At 34.3% G+C, this 13415-nt stretch overlaps 1 long non-coding RNA gene across 4 annotated transcripts; it reads right to left on the minus strand.

The window, feature by feature from the left end:
• Positions 1–2027: 2027 nt before the first annotated feature.
• LOC122305299 lies at positions 2028–8266 on the minus strand. Of its 4 annotated transcripts, none has more exons than XR_006241106.1 (7): positions 7904–8266; positions 7725–7812; positions 6839–6997; positions 6559–6598; positions 3181–5424; positions 2943–3041; positions 2028–2218 (listed from the first exon to the last, which is right to left on the minus strand). It is a non-coding gene; the product is annotated as an uncharacterized LOC122305299 (long non-coding RNA). The 4 variants fall into 4 exon arrangements; XR_006241103.1 differs by having other exon boundaries at positions 2028–2222; XR_006241105.1 differs by having other exon boundaries at positions 2028–2222; positions 2939–3041.
• Positions 8267–13415: the final 5149 nt, after the last annotated feature.

A 13415-nucleotide genomic window follows, 5' to 3' on the forward strand; every position in this document is an offset into this window, starting at 1 on the left:
TTTCTTTTATTTTTTAAAACTATTTAAATATATTAAAAAGTTATAAAAAAGAAAAAATTATAATAATAAAAAATTGTGATAGTCGGGGAATCGCACCGCCCACAAATTATTCACGACTTCTTCGATAAGGAACGACAATTAGTTCAAGCATGGAAGTCTGTGCATACATACGCACTTATTTTAGTTCTATATATACTTTATTTCTATAAAAATAACGCATAATTTCTCCTGTGTCTTCCAAGTAGAACGCAAAGCTAGCTTGTAGGTAAAATGCTCCGTCTGTGTCTTCTAGCGCTTTTCCTTCCGTTCGCCATCGTACTCGCTTGTCTTTCTCCATCGAATTCGGGCATCCACACCCCAGCTGGCGCCTCAACAACGTCCAGCAGCAAAAGCGCCGCCGAGGTCCTTCACCATATATCTGCTCCAGGCTCATTTTTGTCGAAGAAGGCTCTTGAAGCCACCGATGAAGGCGCCCTCGTGCGTCCTCCGCGACGCTCGCTGAACAAAGTGCCTGTACCTCCCTCTGCACCCAACCCAGGCACTTACATACCGGCTCCAACAACCAGTCAAAGTGCCGCCGTAGGTCACAGTACTATGTCGCCTCCACGACGCTTGCTGAACAAAGTACCTGTACCTCCCTCTGCACCCAACCCGGGCACTTACATACCGGCTTCATCAACAAGTCAAAGCGCCGCCGTAGGTCACAATATGTCGCCTCCGCGACGCTCACTGAAGACAGCTGCTGACGTCCCCGCGGCATCGACAGCCAATCAAAGCGCCTTCGGGGAACCTCTTCTTCAGAATGCGTCGGTACCTCCCTCTGCACCCAACCCTGGCATGCAAACAGATACCCACTTCAATAACCTGCAGTCAAAGCTTCACCGTGATTCACACTATCTCCTCCCCGACGCTAACTGAAGAAGCTAGGCACCGGAATAAGCGCATGTCAGTCTACCCTCAATCCTGACACATACAAACGCTCGCTTCAACACGTACAAGCATGCAGTGAAACGTGGCCGATTTCATCTGTATTCAGAGTATTTGGCTTATGCTCTTAAATAAATTTTTATTGATAAGTTATGTTCTGAATAAATTAATGCGAAGATTATAGAATCTGCTTGCTCCAAATGCCACTGGTGACAGCTTAAATAATGATCGAAATAGGAAACCATGCATGCAACTTTTTCTATCTTGATTTGTTTGGTTTTAGATGTTTAGGTGTTTAACTACTTGCGAGCTATTTTAATCCGGTCCACAAGATATCTCATGATCTTGTGAACAGCTAGCGTACTAGATAAACTAAACAGGAAATAGCTCAACATTGTTTTTCTTGAAATGGCCTGGAAAATTTCAAACTCTCTCTGTCGCTCGATCTGATTATTTTTTTTTCTTTTGTTGCACATGTATATAGCAACTAGCTAGGTTTGATAATATTGAGAATAGTTAGTGCAGCTTTCCGAAGTAACATTAATTTTTTTTCTTTAATATGTCTTGGTTTTCTTTTTCTCTGTTTTTTATTTTATTTTTTGTTTTTAAGTTGAAAATACAAGATGAAATTAAACAGAATCGGGTCCGTCTCTGATATATATATATATATATATAACATTAGAATTCAATCTTGACACCTCCTGATGCAATTTTCTCACGGCCAGATCATCGATGAACGTATAGCGCCTACCTAGCTAGCTAGGTCTTCCGACCCTGTAAAGTAAGACAACGTAATTTCTCGGATCACGAAGGACTAATTAAGGATACTTTCTTATAATTAATAAATTAATTTAGTCTATTTAATCATTTAAATAAATTCATTAATACATTTAGAATGAATATGTTATAATATAAATATATATATGTACCTTCTTTTTATATATAGGTCGAGAAAGTTTCAGTGTATACCTTTCAATCGATTCTGCAGATCAGGAAAAGGGTTGATCATAAATGCTTGCATGCCCCGCCTATCTGCGCCTTGGCCAGCTAAGTTGGGTTTGTCATTTGTGTGCTTGACCGCCTTTTTTTAACACCTTTATGAAAATGTAAACAGTGCAAGACTTGATCAATACTAGGAAGAGCACAACGTGCACTGCCCATGCACAATCCCAGTCCAGTGAAGTCCATCCAATGCAAATAAGAGATGTCTCATGATTGTTTGTATGATTCTATTCACCCTTTCAATACCCTTACACATGTCCTGGACCTCTCTCTCTAAGAATCATAGTTTCTACCTGACATATTTATGTAACCATCACAAACACAGGGATTTGGAAAGCTAAAATGGACAGAAACAATATACAAGAATTTTTGAAGGCATTAAAGTCAGAAACTGCCTAATCTTCGCCATATGAAGAATTAAATAAAAGCTTTCAGGAATTGATATGTAAGAAGAAATGGACCATCAAACCATCGAGTTGTAATTCCATGGAAGCTAAAGAAGAAATGTGAATGTTTGTTGCTCACTGATTGCAGACTTAAATTGAATGTTCAGGTACATTCCTGATGGCGAACGAGTAGGTCTAATCTTTTGCTATATTATGATATCTATAGATAAGTTCCAGATGTTTATATTTTATACATTATTAATTTATTTCTTTAACGGTTTTTAGGCTTTCCTAGTTGAATCAAAGCATGTAAGTTTGGATGTAATAAGCAATATTTTCACTTTGAAAATAAGGTTTGCAGAGCCTTTACAAGCCTCATCAACAAAATTTTCCTCATGGGTTCGACTCTCTTGAAGATTTTTAAGGGTTTACATCTACCTAGAATAAGATATAGCGTTTTCACATTTTCTATTCTGCACCAAATCTTTTAACATGTGACAACATTTGATAAATACCCAAACATTTGGGTTTGTCTGATGAGAGAGTAAATTCTCGAACTTAGCATAGCGAATGTAATATAGAGGCCTCATATACCATATGAAATGGCTGATGAGAGGAAGTACCAACATTATAGGGGAACTCTTTACTTTGCATCAAATCTGAAACTGTGGCTTTCCCTTCAAACCGCCATATAAGCCAATACTCACTTCTTTTCTTTGAAGAAGTCTGGAACAATTTCATGACAACAATAATAACAAGATTAAGAAGTTGCAGTATTGAGGTTCGAAAGTATATCTTTTATTTTTTAAAGATATTGATACCCTTAATTCATATGGTGGTAATAGTAGTCATGATAGAGAAACACCTCAAGCAAGCCGTATACAAGATCAGCACAGTTATTTGTGCAAAGTCTTCGAACATGCTCGTTCATCCAAATTTCCACTGCTCCATATGTGCTTGCCATTGTGTTTATAATCACCAAAAAAAAAAAAGAATACATCAGCAAGAGGGAAGAAATAACAATTCATATGCATCCCACATGCAAAATTCAAGAAAACAAATATAAAAAATATAATAAACTAAAGGAACTTCTTTTAGAACAAATAAGAAGGGTTATTGAAAGTGATGTGGACAGTCATTAAATACAAGCAAGCTTCCAAACAAATTGACACTATGAATCCAACATCAGTTGTACTAATTCCCTCCAATAGAAACAGGCCGATACAACCTTGTATGTAAAATATGCTTGTAAGTATGCTACTTGATAATTTAAAATATGAGTTTTGGATACCAAAAAGTCTCAATAAATCACCAAAAACATTTTAGAATAATTATTAACTAAAATGGTTGAGAACTTCAATGATGCGATCTGCCAAATCATCCAAAGAAGGCATAGAATCTTCTGGATAAGTTGCAGCAGCTCCTAACTGCAAGAACTCTTATGAAAGGGCCAGAAGAACAACGTAAAAAAAAATAACATTAAGTTGCAATTGAATACAATATATTTTATCCGAATAAGAAGACTAAGTCAATCAATCATTAACACACCTCATGTCAGGGAGGACTGATATGACAAATATAGAAGAAGGGGAACAACAAAAAAGCCGCCTCAGGAACAAAGAATATTCCTTGGAAACAAGAGTACATCTACTAAAGATTATTGATATATATTAGAATCAAAGTTGTGAGAGTATTGGAAGAAAAGGGGAGAGATGAGAGGCAGAGCACAAAATCTTTAGTTTTATCCCCTGTATATATGTGCCAAATGGAAATGAAAACTCTTACCTATTTTCTTGTAGTAGAAACTTATGTCTTAGCACCAAATGAAGCAGAACAACAGAGAATAAGTTTTTTCAAATACTGTGTAAATAGAAACTTGTTTTAATTTTTTAAAAGAAATGGGTTTTAAGAATGAATCAGGATGGGTTTCAAGAATTAATTAAAACCTATTTCTACATGCTTAAAACATGAACCAAAACCCAAAGAATGAATTAACAAATAAGCATCAATTAGAACCCATTTGTTAAGCATGAATTAAAACCCATTGGTTTTAACAAATCAAGCATCCTTATTTCTTTATTTATTTTGATGCTTAGTTTGGGTTTTAATTCATGCTTAAAACCCATTTGCAGATTTGATTCAATGCTTAGTTTGATGCGAAAGCCATTTTAAGCCATCCCAAAATAACAAATGGGTTTTAAGCATGAACTATTTTATAGAAATGGGTTTTGATTTCTTTATATCCCCTGTACTAAGGGGATAGATCTACAATTTAAACTACAAGATATGAACCCAAAATAACTACATACGGGGCGATCTCAATAAACCAAGCTGGGATTGATAAACAACTAAAATCTTACCAATGCAAAATGGGTTAAACTCGAGCTTTAGTTGTCCCAACACCTCCAACTTTCCATGCGAGCCAAAAAATTCCAAATAAATTCTAAACTTGGGCTCATTTGAAAGGTTGATGGCGAGAGAGAAACAGTGGCAGAAACTCGAAGGCCAGCTTCATGACGCCCACAAGGAACTCGACCAACACTCCACTGGTTACATCTCCGTCTCGGAGGTTGAGGTTGGCTCAAACAGGAGGATCCGGCAAGAGAATTTGATCGCCCGAATGGTGGGCAAGCGATGTTGCTGTAGTATTGGGTTTGTGTTTTGTGAAACGGACATGTTTCTACATGCTTTAAAACACTCTCTATGGCATATAAAAGGTTCCCTTTCAAGCGATGCTGTGAATTCTTGACAATAGGATTGATATACTGCAATAGACATTGCAATGCACACTTTTCTTTCGGAGCCTCGGATTGAAGAAATTTGCAATGGATAAGTACAACACAGAACCCAATGGATAAGAACAACCCAAAACTGACAGTCCTGTCCTCCAACCTTCTCATTGAGCCGCAAAAGCATCTTCTAACATAGCCACACCGAGACACTCCAAGAAAAAGTAAATGTGAAAAGGAAGGAGAAGTTTCTCCAGGAATGAAAGAAGTAAAATTTACACACGTTGCACTTACAGAGCAAAGAACAAGCAAAGAACAAGAAGCATACCAGAAATGCCGAGATTCAGGAGGAGGAGGATTCGAAACGCACCGAGATTTCTCTGGAAAGTGAGAATAGAGAGGAGTAGAGGAGAGTAAAATATGAAGTAGATTTAAGTCGGTTTCAGTCTGTTGATCAAAGAGATAAGATCATAAATGTAAAAAGACTAAAATGGTAGTAGGCAAAAGAAAAATAAAAGCAAATCCAACGAAATTTTGAATTACAACTAAGGGCAAAATTAGAAATGAGAATGTTGGACGAAAATACCGTTCATCTAACATTCCCATTTATATATATAGTGATATGCATACCCTTGAATGAATTATTTCTGTCAAAGAGGCATTTTGACAAAATCTGAATCTCTACTTTTTTAATTGAGGGAGTGTCTCCTTTTATACACTTTACAGAGAATATTTCTGTTACATGATATCTATTAAGAAAATAACAGGTAAAAATAATCCATATTCTGGAATATACTCAGGTGGTGCTAGAGAATCAATATTCATAACAAACTTCTCTAAGCTAATAATTTCAATGTAAACGCTTTATTAATCAGTTATCTCTCCTTATTCTTATTAAAAATTAAATGATGAAAAATCTCACAAATCTTGTTTGGTGTAGGGACTCAAGAGGGGGACCAAAATCCTTATATATATATATACACACTAAGTCAGAGCAATGTGTAAAATAAATTTGCCTAGTTAGATCAAATAGGGTCTTAATAAAAATAATATCCGTTTTTTATTAAAAAAAAATGATTAATAAATAATTTAATGCATAGAAACTTAGAAAAAATTAATTAATTTAGCTAATATATAATAATAGTTTAGTGATGTATAATAATTTGTAGTCACCAAAAAACAAATAATGAGACCCTTATTGTCTTTTCTAAGTCAAAATCTTCTTATCAGTCTCAATATTCTCATTTTTGTTTTTCATTTTAAGGGTAAAAGCAACCTCCATTGCCAATTGGCATCTAGCTTTCAAAATTACTATCAGCCGTTTCAACAAATCTTCTTCATCCTTCAAAATCCTCAATTCCTTAGTGTGTAGCACTCAATTCCTTTAAGTGCATATAGCACTGAAGTTTTTTATAAGAAGTAACATATAGCATAGAAGTATTAAGAATGACAAAAACAACAACAAACAATCCCAAAATTTTAATGGAAATTCTTCTAAGAGATAAAATCCAAACCTTGAGTCATGCCTAGCTGGTGTAGGCGACCTTGAGTAAGCTGCAAGGAGTAAAAATAAGCTTAGATAATTTAACAAGAATTTAAAGCAGCAAACAGTCACAAAAGAACTACAAATAATACTTTTCTAACTTCAAAAAATAAATTGATTGCAGAAGTGAAGGCTGAAAACAGAGTCAGCAAGCGCTTAATAAGATAAACAGTTTATTCCAATTTCAAAGAATATTCCAGACACCAAAAAGGTCTTACTGGAAAATTGAAAATAACTGAAATGTTGTATACCTTACACGGGACGCATTTCTTGAGGCGTTTTTTCTGTTCTCCTCCGCAAACACAATTCTTATTTCGCACCCACCAATTATTGTATGGTTCAGTTGTTGTTTTGCATCTACAGCAACTTCAGCATAACGGTACTTCACAAATCCAAAGCCTCGTGGCTCCCTATACATACCCAAAAAAATTTATTCAACCTCATCAAATTAACCGTATCAAGAACTTGGGCTATAAAATTCTTCACCAACAGTACATTTTATAAATAATCTAAAATAAAAAATTAATTTTTTATTAAAAATATCTATAAAAAGTCCACCCTGCATTGGTGATGACTGGCTTACGATATGCATCTATATATATATATAAATAAATTAATAAATTAATAAAAAAAAAAACCTACCAAAGCATGAAGACCAAAGTCTCTACACAACATTAAAAAGTTCAAAGAGATCAACTCATGAAAAAAAGGGTGGACTTTCCTAATCATCGAAATCTAGTATAAATGGTAGTTCTACCAAATATGAGATGCCTCCAAAATCACGAGCATTAAAAAAAAAAAGATTTAAAAAGAAATCATTTGATTGAAGTGCCAAATAAAAAGCATTTAACTAAAATAGGTTTCAGAATTAAAATACCAGTGGAATTACCCTACAGACTGCGTGCACATAAAGATTTTTTTTTCTAAAAAGAAGAGGGGAGAGAAAATCACTAGCCCTAAAAATGATTTTATACTGAACGCGGGGAGGAAGCCTGTACCCTGCGAATAAAACGTTCTGGTCCCTATGCAATTGGCTGATAAAGACGGAAAAAAAAAAGAAAAGCAGGAGTTTTATTAAGCTATTTTCGGAAAAGTAATAACGTAAAATGAATGGAACAAGCAATTCAAATATAGTACATGCGTAGAATGTTGCCGACTGTGTGCTCCTCTCTCTCGATGATGAAGGACGCGGTGTTGATTATTTTCATATCCCTCTCGTCGACACCTTGAAAATTAAAATTAAAAGAAACTAAGAAAGTGAGGGCAAGAAAGAGGGGTTTAGAGGGAAATATTTGTATAAAGATACTTTATGGTACCTTCAAGGATGGCGAAACGTTCGTAGCGGTCGGGAGCATTCATATCTTCTTCTTCTTTATGTGAATCTGAAAGTTAAAAAACCCAACGCTGCAGAAAACCACGATATGCAAAGGGAAAAAAAGGAAACCCATCTATTTTGTTCAGAAATCTAGAGACCAAAAACCCATCTACAATCCTAAAACCAGCTTCAACGGCATAGAAAAAAAAAATCAACACTGCAGAAAACAAGCCTGAAGATATAACAAGCATTGAAGAGAAGGAGTCTGGTTTCTTTGGTTTCGGAGAGAGAAGATGAAAGAGAATATGAACAACATTGTCAAAACTTTGAAGAATGATACTGGGTCACCGACTCACTCGTCTAAACCTGTCCTCATCTGCATGTAGAGTTTTTAATTTGAGTTTTGTTACATAAATATAGTTACGTATTAATTTATATATTAATATTAATTTATTCATATTTAAAATTTAAATTAATATTATTTTTAATAAAATCTACTTTTTAATCAATCATATTATATTAATGCACAGATTAGTACATAATTATACTTGCAACTATATTTTTTCTTTTAACTTATGTTATTAATTAATGCACTAATTAAGATAGAATGTTATGCCCGTTTGGTTAAGTAGTTACGAGATGAGAAGTTTTGAATAATAATAATAGAAAAATTTTATTATAATATTAATTTTAAATTAAAATTTTAAAAAAATTAAATTATATAAAAATTTAAAAAAATTATAATAATTAAATGAGATGAAAGGAAATTATTTAATTTTTGATAACCAATTAAGGCAAATGCTAAGACCATCATTGACGGGAGCCTTGTATGATTGGAGAGAAATATAATATATAGTTATTTTTGTATATTTTTTATTTACTTTATTAATATTATGATTGGTTGTATTATTTTTATTTTAATATAAAATAATTATTTATATTAATAAAATATATAAAAAAAATGTAAAAATAATTAAATATAAAAATTTTAATGTTTAAAATGGTAAAGCATGTAACTTTTTTCTAATTTAATTTGCTTGGTACGGGACGTTAACTTGTGAGTTATTTTCATCTAGAAGACATCATGATCTCGGGCATAGCGGCTACGTTTGGACACTAAGAGCACTCGACACTTTCTATTATTATTTATTATTTTATTATTTATTTTTATTACTATTCATTACTTTTTATCTATTTTATATTACTATTTATTATTTTATTATTACTTTTTATTTACTTCTTACTACTACTTATAATTCTTTTTAACACTTATTAACATCCAAACCTACTAATTAGTTCTATATGAAATAATTGGATATAATTCAACATGTCTTTTCTTGAAATGGACGAACGTAGTTTGTCGACTGTAGAAAGAATTGATCCTGCTGCCGAGAATAAAGAAGAAATCGATCGACCCGGTCAACAAAGAAGAAACCAATCCTAAATTCCTAATGTAGAATGATCGACTTGATGCCGCTGCTACCACCAAGAATAAAGAAGAAATGAATTATATATCTTCTCAGTAATATTGAAGAGATTCACTGCTCTTTATAAAAAATACTGATTTGATATAATACGTAAGATTATAAAATTAGGATTAAATACACTTTACCCTCTCTAACTATCACTTAATTCATAATGTACCTTCAAAACTATTGATTGTATCAAAATGTCCTATCTTACTTTCAAAACGTCCCAATCCCTCACTTTCGTCTACAATAAGCGTTAAATCGAATGAAAATGTCATCCACGTGCTTCTCACATACATCTCATTCAATACAAAGACAAAACTAGCCCTCACTTCATCAGCAACGTCATCATTTGCATTTTCCTCGAAAACAAAAGGAGTTGGTTAGCCTCATTTCCTATTTTTCCCATCCCCACAAAACTGTTCTTTTCACTCTGTCTTCAAATCTTTTTCGTGTATCTCGCAAGTCCAACGAAAGCAAGTTGAAGCACTACCACTCCTCCATAAACCAACAATCTTGCCACTGTCCAGCTCATGCAGCACCTTGCACCAAACCATGTAAACAACCATTTATGCACCACGGCAATTATACGCTACACATCATCCACACGTACAACCTACACTACCTTGCCGAAGCCAAGCCTCACGTAAAACATGCAAACCGTAGGCCCACATCTGCAGCATGCATGCTGCACCTCCATGTTGTCACCATCGACAAATTTCAAGCTGCAACCCTTGGAACCCCATGCATGGCAGCTCAACCAGTTCCACCTCCAGGTCGCGTCCTCACTGCTACACATGAACCAAGCACCTCCACGCCGTCACTTATGCACCATCAACACACACATACAACCTCCCACGGCAGAAGCTACCACCATGACGAAACTTCCCTCACACAGCAAAAGCCACTACCGTTTGCCACCCTATTCGCAAACTCATCATAGTGAACTCCTATTTTAGCCCCCGAAAAACAGAGAATTTTCGAGAGTCACAACTAGCCAGCCACGGCGCTAGCTCTCTTTCTCCGCATTGTCGTTATGTATCCAAAAAATGTCGACCATCGCACCCACTCCCTTAGGTTAGCTATTGTCGTCGTACCCTATATATTACTCTCGATTTCCTCTCGTAATCTCTCATCACGTTGCCTCTCTCGTTCACTCATCACTCACTCTCTCTCTTTCTCTACGTAGTGCTTAGCCTACCATCGGTATAGCCACCCCCAGCTCCGCAGCGTTCCCTTCCCTCAAGATGAGTATCTCACGTCGATTGGATGCATGGATGTTTGAAAGGGTGTTGTCTATCTGAAGAAGATGAAGTGCAAGGTGAGATGTGAGTATTTACCAAATGAAAGGGATGCAGAGATATTTGTGTTGAACCCAAAGTTTCAAGTTTTATGTGATTATAAATCTACACATGGATGTTGATGATAACAAATGAATTCAAAGAATAAAGGAGTTTCAATCTTAAGTTGTTCACACAATGGAATCAAGCACATCAAAGAACCAAACATGAACAAGAAGGAAACAAGTTCACATTAAAGTCATAGAGTAATGTTGTAAATCTCTTAAAATTTAAAATTAGGATTAATGCTCAAAATTAATATTTTATCATAAAGCATTAAAATACATTTTCCACATGTGCATGAATATTTTTGAAAATTAAATTTGAAAATTTTGAAAGATGATTGATTGTCATCTTTTGCATGTGCATGCCTTGATTAAAGGGTTGAACTTTGAAAATATTAAAGATGATTGATTGTCATCTTTTACATGTGCATGTTTTATTTGAATATTTTCAAAAGTGATTGATGCTTTTTTTAGACTTATACAAAAGGTAGATGATTTTGTTTGAAAAATTTGAAAAGTAAAGTATGCTCATTTTGTCATATACAAAAAGTAAAAAATTAGATTTGAATTTTTTGAAAAAGAAAGTGTGCTCATTTTGTCATATGCCAAAAGTAAAAGATTAGGTTTGATTTTTTTGAAAAAGTGAATGATGTTGTCTTTGACAATTGAAAAAGAAGAACCTTTTATTTGAATTTTTTGAAAAAATGAATGATGTTGTCTTTGACATGTGAATCTTTTTAAATTTGAATATGAAATCTCTATGCCTATAAATAGATCATTTGAGAGCTTCACATTCACAACACCAAGAGCATACAACATTCATTCAAAGTTTTCATTCTCTCTTTTCTAAGCATTGAGCCTTAATCCTTGTTCATTTTGAGAGATATAGTTTGCGCTGTATTGTTCTTATTTCACTCATTGAGGAGTGTTTTCTGATAACCTACCCACTATCAGCTTTTGTATCAGAAAAAGGGTGTGTATAACCCTTGTGCGTGTAGAAAGTATTCTACACGGGGAATAGTTGAATCACCACGTGTAAGGTGATTGCAAGTGTAGAGAGTGTTCTACACGGATCCTTTGTAGCGGTGTTGTTCAAAGGTGTAATATGTTTCTATCTCCACCTGAAGGAGGTTGAATAGTGAATTTGGGAATCCTCAAGGGGTAGTTTGAGACGAGGACGTAGGCAGTGGGGCCGAACCTCGTTAACATATTGAGTTTACTTCTCTCTTACCCTTACTCTTTATATTTATTGTTATTTCATATTTTGTTTATATTTTATATTATATATTTGATTTATAATTGTTATTTTTTTAATACAACTCAATTCACCCCCCATCTTGTGTTAGTCATCTGGGTAACAATTTGAAAGTGGAGAGATTTATCAAAGGGATTTTCGGATATCAACGAAGTTGATGAAGTGAGGGGTAGTTTTGTCTTTACATTGAAGGAAATGCATGTGAGAAGCACGTGGATGACATTTTCGTTCGATTTAACACTTATTGTAGACGGAATGGGAGGATTGAGACTTTTTGAACGTAAGAGGGGACACTTTGATACAATCAGTAGTTTTGGAGGCACATTATGAATTGAGTGATAGTTGGAGGGGGGAAAGTGTATTTTATCCATAAAGTTACTTTTATTACAAAATAGATTTAACAGATTTCATAAAACCACATCAGTTTGTAGATTGATTTTATATAATCTCTTTGTGTCTGTAGCAGTTATCTATTCTGAATGGTTTTATAACAAAGAGAAATATTTTAATTATGAATAAATTTTGTGAAAATAAACTTATAAACTAACGTATGTACATTAATTTGATATTTTAAATTATAAATTACTTTTATTATAAAATATAACAAACGTATTATACGAAGACATCCCAATTGTAACTATACTTTTAGTAATGTCAGGTAGTTATTCAGGTAAAAAAAAAAAAAAAAGAGAGAAAATGGTAGCTGCATTGCGTCAAAGAGTGGGCAAGCTGGACAGTTTTGAGAACTCAACATTACATATATGCGAAGAGATCTTGTACGTAAACCAGTAATGCTTTCTGGGTTTTTTTTTTTTTTTTGGTCTTTTCTTTTCTTTTCCCCAATCTAATACACATTGTTGTCTCTCACCATAACAAGACGAAGATGCAAACACGTGAAAAAAAATATTGATTATGGAAAACAGATTCACTGTAAAATCTAACACCAGGGAACGCCTTGATGTGTACAGCACAGCCTTAGAATAGAGGAAAGGATATGTGTTCAGATTTACCATTTCAAAGATGAGATTCTACATCTTTTATCAATCAATCAATCCATATGATATAAAATCTTGGGTGTATTTATAGCATTTGGGTCCATGTGTTTTCATATGCTCAGCAGGGTGCCTAATAATTGAGGGTCCAATCCAAATTCTTATATAAAAACCTGCCCCTAGCCCAGTTAGGTTACAAAAGAAGAGCCCGCTAAGCTTTAAGATCACACTCACTCACTCATGCCCATCTACTAGTAGAAAAGTGGGCCTTTCAAGCCCATCCAAACCAGATTATCGTGTTATAAGTTAAACTGTCATGTTCTAGCAATCAATCTTAAGCTCCTTGGTATCTTGTATATTATAAAACATTGTCTAACTAGTTAATATAATAATATATCATGTGATACTAGCATTGAGCTCAACTTTACAATTTATCGAGTCAAACGAAGATC

The sequence above is a fragment of the Carya illinoinensis genome, chromosome 3 (genome assembly GCF_018687715.1).
Source record: "Carya illinoinensis cultivar Pawnee chromosome 3, C.illinoinensisPawnee_v1, whole genome shotgun sequence".
Classification (NCBI taxonomy): Eukaryota; Viridiplantae; Streptophyta; class Magnoliopsida; order Fagales; family Juglandaceae; genus Carya; species Carya illinoinensis.